At 33.5% G+C, this 15,930-nt stretch overlaps 1 protein-coding gene across 4 annotated transcripts in view; it reads left to right on the top strand.

Moving 5' to 3' along the window:
• The window catches only part of LOC117981721 (uncharacterized), a 215,765-nt gene that overhangs the window by 40,224 nt on the left and 159,611 nt on the right, over window positions 1-15,930 (top strand). The window contains exons 2-3 of one of the 4 annotated variants that reach the window (XM_034967626.3): window positions 4,918-5,060; window positions 8,267-11,449. The exons of the other annotated variants lie outside the window; for them this stretch is intronic. The gene's annotated coding sequence lies outside the window, so the exon portion shown is untranslated. Of the gene's footprint in view, window positions 1-4,917; window positions 5,061-8,266; window positions 11,450-15,930 lie in introns of those variants that run through there. 4 annotated transcript variants of the gene reach the window in all.

The following is a 15,930-nucleotide window of genomic DNA, read 5'->3' as shown; positions in this document are numbered from 1 at the left end:
GGATTACTGTTACTTGTCTTGAAAGCATGTTGACATCTCCATTGTTCCATATGCCTTGTCAGAATGATCTCTGGCTTAGGGAAAACTTTTCAGCTATCTGCTCTAGCACACTGGTGTGAAAGATGTGTTAAGGGAGAGGTGATAGCTTGATCCTTAGTGCTGTCAGACATCAGGTGGGTCTTAGATAGCTCGAATCATCAGGTCACTTTTTTCAGCCATGAGTAGTATGCTCTACAGCAGTTATTAATTTATATAAATGCTGTAGATTTAAAAATGGTAGTGAAGTGCTAATTCAGAGTATCTGATTTATAATTCAGAGCAATTCAATGGGTCATAGTTAAGTTGGCAGAAGTATTCTAGTTATCTCTCCAAATATAATAATTTTAAATATTGTTCACACAAGGAAAAAACCTAACATCTTTCTCCATATCCTTAAAACTCCAGATATGAATTTGATCATGCAGTGCTTGTCTTTCTGTGCCTGGCTTATTTCACTTAACAAAGTGTCCTCCAACTTCATCCACATTGCTAAAAATAACAGTATTTTATGGCTGAATATTGTTCTGGAGGGGTGGATAGATAGATGATAAATAGATAGATGATAGATAGATAGATAGATAGATAGATAGATAGATAGATAGATATACATTTATACACCACATTTTCTTTATCCATTTGTTGTTAGATGAGCATTTAGGCAGATTCCATATCATGGCTATTTTGAATGGTGCTTCAATATCCCTGGGTGCAGATGTCTCTTTGACATACTAATTTCATTTTTTTTGATTACGTACCCAGTAGTGGGATTGCTGGGTAATATAATAGTTCTCTTTTTTATTTTTTGTGGAAACTCCATACTGCTTTTCATAACAGCTATACTATTTTAAATTCCCACCAACAGTGTATAACATTCCTCTTTCTCCACATTATCGTTTCCATTTGTTATATTTTGTCTTCTTGATAATATCCATCATTTAAACTGGGATAAGGTAATAGCTCATTGCGGTTTTGTTTTGCATTTTTCTGAGGCTTAATGATGTTGAGCATTTCTTTATATATTTTTTGGCCATTTGTATGTCTTCTTTTGTCCATTTTTTAATCAACTTTTTCTTTTGCTATTGAGTTTTTTGAGTTCCTTATATATTCTGGATATCAAACCTTGTTGAATACATAGTTTGCAAACACCTTATCCTGTTCTGTAATTGTCTCTTCGTTTTATTGATTGATAAGAAGTAGGTTAATTGTGCTATATAAGTGCAAACTTTGTCTAAAGGAGAATATGTGTTCTTTGAAGACAAATGTCCATTTGTCAAGCCCCCCCGTACTTACTTTTATGTAGGAATGCCAATATAGGAAGGACCTTTCCGTTTTGAAGCTGTTTGTGAGTAGATTTTTCTCTTCCCACCAACTGGAGGCTAAAATGTAAACCAGAGACCCAAGAATAGCCACTCATTCCTTGCATTTTTAACCTCGCAAGGTAAGAAGTAGGCAGAGAGTCTGAAATTATTCCTGTCAGATGGATAGATTTTTTGAATCCAATGGTAAAGTGGGAAGTGACAAGCTAAAGCAGAGCCCAGCAGCCTTCCAGAAAATGCCTGTGCATACTTTGCTGGCAGTGGCCAGCGGTCATGACTGACAGGACAATAGCCACATGAAAAGCAGAACTTCCTTTTTCTGATATTGGTTCTGACTTGCTCTCTGATTCCTGCCTGAGGCTGGTTCACCTACTGTTTTTTTCAATTCTAAGAGCTGCGTTGTCCTTTTCCAACGCATTCATTTTTGCCTGCTTTAAATTCCAAGTAATTTCTATTGTCTTTAAACAACTGCCTACCTAAAATAATTATTAAATATATAGCTAAAACACTAAATTAAATAAACTTACATTGTTTTCCTTGCTGTAAGAATTCTCTAAGCCTTTCTTATTTTAATACGCATCATGAACCTCCAGTTGAGGCAATGTGCAACACATTTTGAGAGACATGATCTACCTGTTGGAATCTTAACATTTAGAACAGATATATTGATCAGTGTATAATTTTTGGATTATCAAAGATGGGAATAAAATTGAGCTATAATATATAAAATAAGAGGATTTATACATGTTTGTTTTTTTACTCCCCATCTCACCTGCTACTTCTTTATGGATAACAGTTATCCCACTTGATGGAATTTTTCTCTTTTCATCCATTACTTTTTTATTTAAAGTATTCCCTCTCCTAGGATGTAAGTTTCTATAGACTGAAATGTTGTTATTTAATGGTAATAAGCCTTATTTTCAGGCTGCTTTACAGAATTTTGGCTTTGTCTTTTGTTTTCTTCATTGTACTTTTCTTACTCCACTCAGAATTTGTTGACCTTCTTAAATCTGCTTATATCTGTCTTCAATCAGTACTAAAAACATTCTCTATTATTTCCTTAGTCATTGCCTTTGTCTCTCTTTTCCTGGTAAAGTTTAGACATATATTAACGTTTAACTCTATCCTTTGTATCTTGAAACTTTTCTTCAATAATTTATTTTCTTTCTTCCTACTGCACTTCGTTAATTTTCTAGTAGTTCTCTGTTACTTCTAGCAGGTATTTCCTTTCTAAATCTACCATGATCATATTTGTATTTTCCCGTGTGCATCTTTAAGCCTATGTTTTGTTCTTTAACTTCTGTCTGATAATTCTATTATTTAAATTGTTTTTCTTGTCTGTCGATTTGTTTCTGGATGTTATTATCCTTAACAATATACTGATTCTTCTCTGTGTATGTGTGTCTCTCTCTCCATCTCTCTCTAAACACATGCACACAAACTCTCTCTCTCTCTCTCATGTATGCTATATTGCATACAAATGATTTACCAAAATAATTGACTTTATTTTTAATACAGACCTACAAGTTAGTTACTTTCATATTCACGTTACAGTTGAGGAAACTGAGACTCAAAGGGAAAAATGACTTGGCCAAGTTTATACACCCAATTAGTGTCAGGATAGTTTAAGATTACCTTGTTGTCTACTATGGAGATAGGTTCCTCCAGAAGTTTTGCTTATGCAAGCATTACCCATATCAGATCATCTTAAATCAGGGTGAAAATATCAGTATCTGAACAACTCAGATTTGGTCCCAGACTTCAAGTATGCTCAAGAGCTGGTTCTTGTTTTCTCCTTCATTGGAGTGTATTAACCTTATGATTCTAGCTTAGAATAGCAAAAGTCTCTGGGCAGGCTCTCTATATTTTGTCAGCCATAGACTATAATTTCTGTCTTTTTCATCTGAGAATTCTATCTGAATAAAAGTTAACTTGGCTTGCAAGGAAAAGTTCCCCAAATTCAGTGACAGTTTTCCTCTTTGAGCTCCCATCTTCTTTAACTCTTATCATGTTTTTCTGGTAGCTCTGTTCTGCTTCTTCGTTTGACTTCCATTGAATTGGGTAACTTTTTTTTCCTCTTCCCGATGTACATAAATGACTTAAGGTATATCAATATCACTATATTCTCTATAACACACAAATAACTAGCATAAATACGTTGCATTTAGACAGTATAGTCTAAATACAAGTTCCCTGTCCTATTTTGTAGGTCTTTGAATGTTGTTTAAAAAAATGCAACTAAGACATGTTAAATTTCACTAAGTTTATTTGACCAAGAAAAAGGTTTGAGAAGTAGGCACCATCCCAGAACAAAGATTGTTCAGAGTGACTCCACATCCAGAGTGGTGAGATGTATTTATAACCAGAACATATAAAATTATATTCAGAGTTTCCCTGATTGGTGCAGTTCAATATTTGCCTTATTTGGGCATAATTTGGCAGCATTCAGCCTAGGATTGACTAAGGGTTTGGCTCCTATGATTGGTTGAGTCTCAGTTGCTTGGTTACAAGTCCATATATCTACATTAGCTTACTACTTATTTACACATTAAGTTAGAGTACAGTCACTATGTATGGATGCCGCTTTGGGCCAAACTTAATTAGGCAAGTGCAATGGGCACTTTGAGCCAAACTTAACTCAGCTTAACAATGTTCTCTAGTATTTGTTTTACTTTATTGTATTTGTTTGATTCAATATAGCAAATGCTTCTTTAGACTTACCCACATGTTTATATATATATTACTGTTTTGCCTCCATTGAACATGTCTTCTACTTCCTAATTTGTGCCAGAATTGACTAGTAGACGCTATGAATGCATCATGCTCTTTGGCCCATTTCGAACACTCAGGTATGTCTGTACTCTTAGTTCATCTATTCATCATTGTTTCTACAGTTCCCTCATGCTTTAAAAAATATATGGCTTTTATAATTTATCCAGCTTTTTCTTGTCATTTTAATAAGAGTATGTGTCTTATACAACTACTACATTCATCCCAGAAGTAGAAGCAAACTATTATAATCCCATGATTTTTATTCCTACTATTCTCTTTTCAGAATTTCTTTTAGATATTCCTTGGATAGTTTTATTCAATCCTCCATGTCTTTCAGCTTATCTTATGTTCTATCTTTTGGTTCATATTCTGCATTCTGGATAATTCTTCATCTTCACTTTCTAGTTTGTTGATATTCCTTTTGGTGACTATAAGCTGCTCTTTAAAATGGTCAATAATGCCTAAGATGTTTATTATCTTGCCCTTTGCAGAAAAAAATTTTCAGCTTTTGCTCTGGAATGATTTTGCATCTCTTCCACCAAACTTCCAGTGTATCAATGGCCAGAAAATAATCTATATGTTAATTTGTTAATTTGATGGTTCATGGTTCAAGGCTGTACAATTTAAAAGTTTGAAGTCAAACAACACATGATGGATAATCCTGATGTTACAGATTCTCAGGGGAGAATATGTATTTGTTTTTTCTACCAATCGTTCTAGTATTTACAGACAAACTTCTTAATTATACTGGGTTGGTTAATAAGTATTTTTCTTTACTCTTTCAATCTAGGTCCAGCTATGCATCACCCCTTCGCTGATGAGCATTAAGAAAATCCAAATTTATAAATTGCTGGGTCCATCTCTCTTGCCATCCAGAAAAGTCAGAGCAACTGGTCTTGCTGGTTTTAAGTGTTGCCTGTGTTTCTGGCATTGGTAATTTTCTTTGTTTTCCTGTAGTTTTAGGTATACATATATAATGACATCTCCAAAATTCATCAATATTAGCATTTGTTATGAAGATTTTTCAGGCAACTGGCTTACCATATGGCCTAAATCTGATTCTAAAGTCCACGTCTCACTTTCTCAAATATAAAAACTGTTTGCTAATAAGCACTAGAAAAATATTTCAAAGAAGAACATTTTGATAAATATGATTATACAATATTCACTGCAGTAAATAACCGTTGCATACTCAAAGGAGTTTCATTTGCATATATAACATGAGATGAAAACCAATGATAAATGGTGACTTTTAATAAAATAGATCAGAAATAGTATCTTGTGCAAATAACCCGATGCGAGAATAATTATCCCTCTAATTAGTAAAATTCAATAAGAAGGTAGAATTTTCATTTACATGTGATCAAATAAATTTTTTACAATACCTTTGCCTTTTGAATTCTTTAATAAAATACATCAGAAATAGTATCTTGAACAAACAATCTGATGTGACAATAAGTTCCCCTCTAGTAAAATTCAGTGAGAGTGTAGGATTCTCATTTACGTGAGATGGAATACCTTTTTTTTTTTACATTACCTTTTGCCTTTTGAATTCTTTATTGTTTTCATTTAAGAAATGTGGAAATCTGAAACAAACTATATTCTCAATCATGTTAGAAAAAGTATATGTAATATGTATTTTTTAAAGTCCAGTGGCTAAGAACTTAGACTGGGTTTTGAAATAATAATTTCCTAACACAGTTTCTCAGTATGTTTCCTCTAGACAAGAGAAAACTCTGTAATTATGATTCTTAATTTACCCTGGTAATTTCATAAGAAAAATGATTAATTACTTTGAGCAATCAGTTATACAGATAATCATGGTTCTTTATTTAAACCACAAAAAATAGAAAGAAAGCAGAGAAGCTTAAGCATAAAATATAAAGAAAAATTCAGTCATTTAGTAAAAATGAAATCAGTGTTAAAATATTTCTTTTGACACAGTCAGCTAACATCTTTCTATTTTTGCTGAGTAACTATTAATTATATTTTAAGTTCAACTAACTCTTGACACAGCAATGGAATTTGAAGTGAATATACTACTTTGAAAAATAAATGGTGTATTTAGAGTGTTGACATTTAGAAAATGGTAGTTTTGTGAAATTTGCAATGTGTTTTAGAATTATAAATGCTAAAGTAAATGAATGCATGATTATATTTAATAGAATAAAAACAGAAGAATTTTTTAAGTCTTGACGACCCAAGGCAGGGTTCTGTTTTAAGTATTCCCCTTTCAATCAACGTTACAGCTATCCTAACTTAAAACTGCTTCAACTAATAATGTGTATTTATATTAAAAATGTAATCCATGGCTCTGAACCTTGGCTTCCTAGTAGAATCACATGGCAAGATTTTAAGTAATACTCATTTCTTGGCTCTACTAAAGTCCAATTAAAACAGAACTTCAGTTTTTAGAAAGAGGTGTGGGTAGTTTGAAATGTTCCACATTATTCTAAGATGTGGGTGAGATTAAGAACCAGTAAGCACACCAGTCAGAATGGCTATTATTAAAAAGTCAAAAAATAGCAGGTGCTGGTAAGGTTGCAGAGAAAAAGGAACACTATACACTGTTAAAGGGAATGTAAATTAATTCAGCCATTGTGGAAAACTGTGTGGTGATTCCTCAAAGACCTAAAAACAGAACTACCATTAGACCCAGCAATCCCATTACTGGGTGTATATCCAAAGGAATATACATTGTTCTATTATAAAGACACACGCACACATATGTTCACTGCAGCACTATTCACATTAACAAAGACATGGAATAGACCTAAATGGCCATCAATAGTAAAGACTGGATAAATAAAATGTTGAACATATACACCAGGGAATAAGATGTAGCCATAAAAAGGAATGAGATCATGTGTTCTGAAGGAATATGGATGGAATTGAAGGCCATTATCCTTAGCAAATGAATGTAGGAACGAAAAAACAAATGCGACATTCTCTCACTTGTAAGTGCAAGCTAAATGATGAGAACACATGCACACAAAGAAGGGAACAACAGACACCGGGGCCTACAAGAGGGCAGAAGGTCGGGGGAGGGAGACCATCTGGAAAAATAACTAATGAATCATAGGCTTAATGCCTGGGTAAGGAATTAATCTGTAAAACAAACCCCCATGATGCAAATGTATTTATATAACAAACCTGCACATGTACCCCTGAAATTAAAGGTTAAAAAAAAGAAACAGGGAGCATTGCTAGGCTATATTGAGTAAGCACCAACTGCGCATACTTAACCTATAAAATGCCTAAAATATAGATAGTAAAAAATATGCACAAGAGTGACATAAAACAAGAATTCAGATATAGCAGTTGTTTTTATTTGTTTAAGAATAAATTCAAAATTCAGAATTATAATTGTATACTCTTATAAGAGAAAACACAATCAGATTCATTTTATATAAAATATATTGTGCTAATTTACACACTTTTTGATCCCTAATAATAAATACAACTCTGTTAGATGCCTTAAAAGCAATCTTTACATTGCTTAGAGGACATTAAATATCAATTGTGTATTTAAATTTTCTACTTATATGACAGTATGCTATTTTTCCTTAACTTTGGGTAAATAATTTTATGGTGTGATTAAACCGATCTGACATTTTGAAAAAGGGCATGTTTTTTAATGAAATATAAAAGAGTTGTAATTTTAGTTATTCACTGTTTCACAAACCTACTTTTTTGGCTTCATTTGCAAAAGGTTGTTGGATAACCTTTATCTTTTACCACTAACTTCTTACTCTGATCCAAAATATTTGGCTTTTAAAATTCTCCTTATTTCATTATTTGTCTTCATATTTAAAATATCTTCTGTGATATTTCACTTCTAATTTTTTAATATTTTTACATAAAAAGAGATGAATACTGATATCCCTGATTTTTAAGAGAGGATTTTTATTGCCCTGTTAATTTGGAAATAAACATGCGATAATATGATTTTAAAATGCTAAAGTGGAGCTCTAGTAATTCAACTGAAAATAGCATTATGAATAAACTATACTGTGGCAACTCTTTAACATAATAAAGGAGGACATCAACAGAGCAGAAAATTGATGAATTTTGGAATATATGAAGCATGTTGTATCAAATTGCCAGAGAAAGTAATGATCTTCTGTTACTGAACTTAGGTCACAAAGCCTACTGCCTGCTAATCGGCAAGTGGACCTGTTTCTCTAACAATGGCCCGAAACTTCACAACATCAAAGGAGAAATCATTGCCAGCAAAAGCATTTCCGGGTAGTAGGAAAGAATACAAGTGAATAACATTAGTCCAGAAGTTTTAATAATATTCTTTGCTGGTTGAAATTCATGTTTAATATGATGTAAATTACTTGATAAGCAAATTAAGAACTATGCTACTACAGACTCCAAATAAGACGCAAGAAAAATGAGAGGAAATACATTAAAGGAAAATCTTAAAAAAACAGCTGCACAGAAGATAAATTGTTTTTCCAGGAGTTTTAAACATAGTTGCTTTTGTTTGTTTGCTTTGCTATTTTTTCTTAATAATTGTTTTAGTAAGCTCAGGCTGCTATATAAAAATAAGAGAGGCGCTGGTCTGAACAATAGACATTTATTTCTTATAGTTCTTGAACCTGGCAAGTCTGAGGAGGGTCATCTTCTGGGCTTTCAAAGGGCTGCCTTTTTCCTATGTACGTACATAGCGAATAGAAAGCGTTAGCTCTCTGGTCTCTTCCTGTAAGAGCACTAATCCCATCATGAAGACCCCATCCTTATGGGCTCATCTAAACCTGATTACTTCCGAAGGTCCCACCTCCAAATGCTAACACATTGAGAGTTAAGGATTCAATATATTAATTTTGGGGAAACAAGACACAGTCCATATCAAATATATATATATATATGTATAATATATATGTATACAATATATGTATATAATATGTATGTATAATATATATACAAATATATATAATATATATTACATATACCCAAATATATATATTATATATATTTGTATATATAATATATATATTTGTATATATATTATGTATGTTATGTAATACAACTATATACACTCTACAAAGGCAGTGGAATATAGACATACTTCAATTGATTGTGCTTTGCTTCACTTGGCTTCACAGATAATGTGTTTTACACAAATTGAAGGTTTATGACCACCCTGCATCAAGCAACTTTATTGGCACTACTTTTTAATAGCATGTGTTCATTTGTATCTCTGTGCCATATCTAGGTAAATCTCACAATATTTCAAACTTTTTCATTATAATTATATTTGATATGATAATCTGTAACCAGTGACCTTTGATGTTACTATTGTAATTGTTTTGGGCACCATGAAACACATCCATATAAGACAATGAATTTAATCAATAAATGTGTGTGTTCTGACTGCTCCACCAACTTAGACAATTAGTTTTAGATCTTTTATTTAGACGATGAGAAAATTTAAACTATAAATAGGCCAGGTCTGGTGGCTTATGCCTGGAATCCCAGCATTTTGGGAGGCTGAGGTGGGAGGCTCACTGGAGGCCAGGAGTTCAAAACCAGCCTGAGAAACATAGGGAGACCTCAGCTCTACAACTGAAAAAAACATAGCCAGGTGTGGTCATGGTGGCACCTGTCTGTATTCCAGCCACTTGGGAGGCTGAGGCAGGAGGTTTGCTTGAGTCCAGGAGTTTGAGGTTGCGGTGAGCTACACAATGAGCTATGGTGGCACTACTACACTCCAGCCTGGGCCGTAGAGTAAGGCCCTGTCTCTAACTGGAAGTCCAAAGAGGGATCTACTTCCAAGACTATTAATTTAATAGATCAACAAATTAATCAAGAATATGATTTTTTTCTCATCCTTCTCTGTAGTCATATTTTATACAGACTTTTTGTTTAAGTAATCTCTCTTTATGGGCAGACAATGATTTCAGAAACACCACAAATTATTCTCAAAGAGAAAAGACGAGGATTTTTTTTTTTTTTTTTAGAAAATGTAACTCTTTTCAGTAGCTCTTGGCAGACCTACCCTCACATTTTCTTGACTAAAAACATTTTAAAAAGTCAGTCACAAACAGGTGAATTTAAATTATCATGGTTTACCTATGCTTAACAAGCTTTATCCTCAGAGGTAAGGATAGGGTTACTTTCCTGAATTTTAGATATGTGGAAATATTTGGAGTTATGTCAATAAATGAAAAAGTGTGATGGATGTAGTGCTTGCCATGGAATATACCAAATACAGATATTCTGAAAACTTTAAGTTCAGTAATATGCCAGGGGTTCCCAAGACCACTTGAGACCTGGTAATTTATTGGAAGTCTCTAAGGGAATCAGAAGCTGTAGTACTCATTGTTACAGTATATTACAGTAAAAACAGTACAGATAGAAGTCAGCTAAGAGAAAAGACAACTGAAGTGAACTCCAGGAGAAACCAAGTCCAAGCTCTCAGGTGTCCCCTCCCAGAGCAGTTGCATGGGGACATGTTTAATTATCCCAGCAACAATATGTAAAGTACAAAGCATTGCCAACCAGGAACACTCGCTGGAGCCTAGTTGTCGAAGGTGTTTACTGGGATCAGTCGCATAGTCATGTAATGCCCATATGATTGACCTCAGCTCCATGACATTTAAGCACAACTTTCTTCCTACACCCAGAGTAAAAACAGATGTTCACCTAAGTCACGTTGATAACATAACCTTTTCTGGTCGAACTGGGAGAGTATGGCCCAAGACTTCAGGAAAACAAGAACACTTTTATCAAGCAAAATACTCCAAGGGCTCAGAGATGAACTCCTAGTCTAAGGTCTAGTCCTGCAGAGGGACCCCTCTTTGGAATGTATAGTATTTGAGCAATTCAGGCCAGTCAAGTTAAACCTTTTCACCCATGCCTAAATGCTATTTAAGAAATGTAAATAACAATGATGAGATAGTTTATTAAACATTTTTATGGAAATACACAAATAGTATATAGTTAATTAATTTTAACAAAGTGATTGTACATATTTCACAATAAAATTCCCTTAAATTACCATCTGCTCCATCTGCAAGTAATTATTATTCTGATTGCTAATAACATAGACTTTTTTAACCTATTTTTGAACTTTTATAATAGAATTAATATATATTCTTTTCTGGATGGCTTCTGTTACTCAGAAATGTATTTAGGAGAGTCATCAAAGCTCTCTTGGGTATACCATTTATCCTTCTTGCTTGATAATACTCCATGTATGTATATATATATGCTATGATGTGTTTATTTTACTCTTGATGGATAACTGCAAAACTTCCAATTTAAGCTGTTGTGAATAATTCTTTAATAAAAAATTTTGTACATTTGCTGAATATGTGTTCCTGTTGGATGATAGTAGCAGAATTATTGGTCACAGGGTATGCATATACTTAATTTTAACAGATAAGGTCAAATACTTTCCAAATTCATTTTAACAATTACAGTCAACCTGCATTGTTTTAGAGCCCCGATTGCAGGGTCACTTTGGATTAGTTTGTCTTTCTCTTACTGATTTTAATGGATAGTGTTAGGCTGTAAATAAAGTTATTTATGCATAGTAAGAACTTTCTCAACAAATTTTACTCAGACTTCTGCTCTACGCTAAGAACTAGCTCTGGAAATTAATTCACAGAAAGAACATGGTTAGGGGCCATCCTGAGGGATTTACCTCACTAGGGATATATATTTACATTTCAAGAGAAGATGAGACCCAGTAGATGCATCCCAGAAGTTACAAAGCTGGAGACTCTAGTGTTATCTTTCCCCTAGAGAGATTTATTTTTATCCAAATGGTTAGAGTAAGAACTCAGATTTTTTTCCGTTTTGTGACTATGGAGACACACTCAGAAGGGGGTCAGAGCAACTAGGTCACTCTTCCACAAAAACGCTCAGGTTCTTTTTTCCAGAGTTTTTTGCCTACAGCAGATCCCCTTACATGTAGGACATCTGGTTCTCACCACATCACCACCACGGTAAGAATTAGTGGAAAGGAGAGCTAGGTTAAGGGCAGCTGTTTCTTTCCTTCTCTGCAGCCTCTGGTACCAAGTACTGCATGACATGTGTCTCACAACATTCCTGCCTCTGCACCTCTGTGCTACGACACTGGATGAATCTATGGAGTGAGCAATAGAAAGTCTCTGAACTGCCAGAAACAACTTCATTTTACATGGAAGTGGCTTTAAATCAAGCACATTAACCTCAATGAACTGAAATTAAATATGTCTCTATTCAACTTCCCCTTAGCTGAATACTAAAAGTGCTGTAGGCTGGACCTGCACTACCTGACAGGGAGATAAATGACTAAAGGCAAATGGGAGTCAAAACAGGTGTGGCTTTTCTTATTTTTAATTAAGCATCTTACATAGCAAATTTTGCAAAACTCATATGACCCCGAGAAAGACCCATACACATGAAAGGTCTTAAAAGATTTAACTTTCTTAGCTTTAATGTAAACTTTCCACTGGATTTTCCCATTACACTCATTCCATAAAGAAATGAAATAATCATATATCTCATTATATAATTATACTAAATTGATCTCAACACATTTTCTTAGCAATATATACCAACATTGTTTCCAATATTGTTTATTACAAATGATGCTACAGTTGAAATCTTTATATCTGAACGCTTGTGTGTGTGTGTGTACCTATTCTGTGTATAACACTGATTTTATTTATTTGTATAGGCCTGGAAGTGGAAATACTGTGACATAAAATAGAGGCACAGCAAATTATTCAAGATGTCGACAAACAGCATTGTTTCCAAGTTTTTGTTCCCTTACAATCCTTGCCATTGGCCAATCTCTCAAAATCCCGTGTTGCTTAACATTTGGTAGCTTAGTAAATATTTTAAATCTCAGAGATTTTACCTAACTGATACCAGGTTTTAAAAAATTTGTTTATATAGATTAAGCGTCTTTGAAGAAATAACAGTATGCAAAAAATATGGTTGCTATTCTTCATGTTAAAACTATCTTAAACTCTTTTCCAGAGGAAAAAATAACAAAATAGAAACCAATGAAGGTCTTTTGCTTGGTGATTACATATATTGATTACCTGTGTAAGTTAAACAGATTGGGAAAAGGAAATATCCAAAATTGTGCCTAGAGTATATCATGACATCATGTATATATGTAAATAAGTTAATTTTTGCAATCGCAACATAGAGAAAAATGTTATTTTAAATGAATAAAAATAAATAGAACATAAAGTAATATTTCAGCATATTAAATTTAGGAGTAAAAACCTTTGACATCCCTGAAAATCTTTGGTAAAAAGTCCAGATTATGATAACTTGGCTTTAATGAACTAGGAAATAGATGGATAATAGCACACACATTTTTAGCATTGTACGGATTATTTTCACTGGTTGTAGGATCAACACACTTGGTTTAAATAATGGTTCTGAGAATTTAATTAATTAATTTAATTCATTTTTGTTAGGAAAATAAATTCATTTCTAGACACAGGATATTTTACAATTGGATCGTATTTCAAAAAAGAATCACTGTGTTTTTAATGAACAAATGTCACATAAAGAAGTCTTTTCAAAAAGTGCTTCAAAAACTTAAATTTGAAATATATGCAACGGATCCACAAGGTATCTAATAATTTTTATTTTTACCAAGCTCATGAGTAAGTTAGTTAGCCCTGAAACAGTTTCGGAGAAAAAAAAAGTGTTTTAGTTTCTTCATCTGTAAAATATTTATGTTGCAAATGATTGAGCAAATATATAAATTTAAGCAGTTTGATCCTAGAACTTGTTGTGTTTAAGAATATGGATTATTGAGAAGTACTTCACCATAGTATTTATCACATAGTATGTCCTAATTGAAGACTAAGTATGGTTGTAATCATAATAAAGTATTTTGAAAATTCTTTTGAAAACTGTTTTAATGAATTACAGATTGAACACTGAGATAAGATGGAGTTATCCATGATCTTTAAGACAGCAAAATTAGGTCTTGAAATTAAAATTGAAATGAATATAATACACATATATTGATTTTATGTCGATGTTTTATAATCAAATCTGATTAGAAAAAGGAAATTGGTATAAAGGTTCTCCACATCTTCTCAGTCACCCTACTTCATTTTCTAAGGGAATTACGTTACGTACTTTTATTTTATTTCTTGTTATATAGCTGTATCCTTTCCTTGATTTCTTGGCTTGCTTCTGCTCTCTTCTGCTATGCCTATCCATCAGTTTCCAGAGCTCAGAAAAACAGTTTTTAACAGCCTAATATATGTATTTGGCAATTTCCTCCCATAACTGTGATTTAATATTCATGGCCACATAAAGGGTATAAAATATTTTGCACTCGGTGTATACACATTTTCTTTATATCACTTTATCTTTCATCAATAACTCAATGGAAATCCCGTTAAGAGAATATGAATAGCTCTAGTTGGTATTCAATGTCTGCCTAACATTTCATGTTGACAAATTATCATAAACTATTCAATAGAAGAATTTTACTAACAATATATCGTTAACATTCTAAAATATTTTTGTATAATCTAGACTTTGGTAGGAACAAACCTTGGAACAAACTGGTTCCAAGGTTTCTTGGAGGGGAGTGGTGAAAAAGAAATGGGGAAATTTATGTTTTTTGAATTTGTCAACTTATTGAGGAGGGGTAAGTAGAGAAATTGACTAATTTGCTAAGAAAATAGAAGGCATCTTTATTTCAAATAGTACTTGAAAATTATGCATCTAATTGTGAGGTCAAAAAATTGAAGATACCCCTTAATAAAGAAATAAAGGATAGATCTTCCAAAATAACAAGGATGTAGTGAAATTAATAAAAATGTATCAAGTCAGCAGCAATAAGGTAAAAATATTAGAAAAGTAATGTTAAATAGTTGTCAGATGGAAGGATATATTTGAGCAAATATTTTGTTAAATAGATGACAAAAAGGTAATATTTATACATTACATATATGTGTTTGTATGTATGTATGTATGTATGTATGTATTTTGAGATATAGTCTTGCCTGTCACCCAGGCTGGTATGCAGTGGCACGATCTCGGCTCACTGCAACCTCCGCCTCCCGGGTTCAGACAATTCTCCTGCCTCAACCTCCCGAGTAGTTGGAACTGCAGGCGACCACCACCACACCTAGCTAATTTTTTTCTTTTTAGTAGAGACGAGGTTTCACCATGTTGGCCAGGCTGGTCTTGAACTCCTGGCCTCGTGATCCGCCTGCCTCAGCCTCCCAAAGTGCTGGGATTACAGGTGTGAGCCACCGTGCCCAGCCTCACAGACGTCTTAAAATTCACCTGATAAAGTTAGGAGCCTCAAGAAAAATTAGCAGAGGAAAATAATAGGTAGTTACTATTTAGGGTAAACTAAACTGTTCTAAGGAATAGAAAATAAAAATTCCATGTCTTCAAAAATAATTCTTCCCTCTCAATCTCTCTGAATATCTCATAAGAGTATTCAGGCCACAGAAATAACTACCATTTAGCCACTCAGAGGCTTATAGTAGTTCTACTAACTTTAACATTTGGCAACCAAAATTACTCTAAGAATCATCACCCAAGTCAGACAAACAGGTAAGATAACAAGAAAAAGTGCTTGTATCAGGATTTAAGACTAAGGCTCAGGGACAGCAAATATTCTATTTGCTAAAACTAAGCCACATGCACACACCAAGCAAGAGAGCCAGGGAAGTGGATAGGCACAGGCAGTCAGTCCACAGAAGAATGAATCAAAGTGCTGAACTTTCATAGAAAAATCTGTTAAGATTCATGGGTGGTAAAGAAAATACAAATTAAAATAACACAGGAATGTCACCAGAAAAACCAT

The sequence above is a fragment of the Pan paniscus genome, chromosome 11, assembly GCF_029289425.2.
Source record: "Pan paniscus chromosome 11, NHGRI_mPanPan1-v2.0_pri, whole genome shotgun sequence".
Classification (NCBI taxonomy): Eukaryota; Metazoa; Chordata; class Mammalia; order Primates; family Hominidae; genus Pan; species Pan paniscus.
The sequence above is the reverse complement of the archived record's forward strand: the minus strand, read 5'-3'. Positions and strand labels throughout refer to the sequence as shown.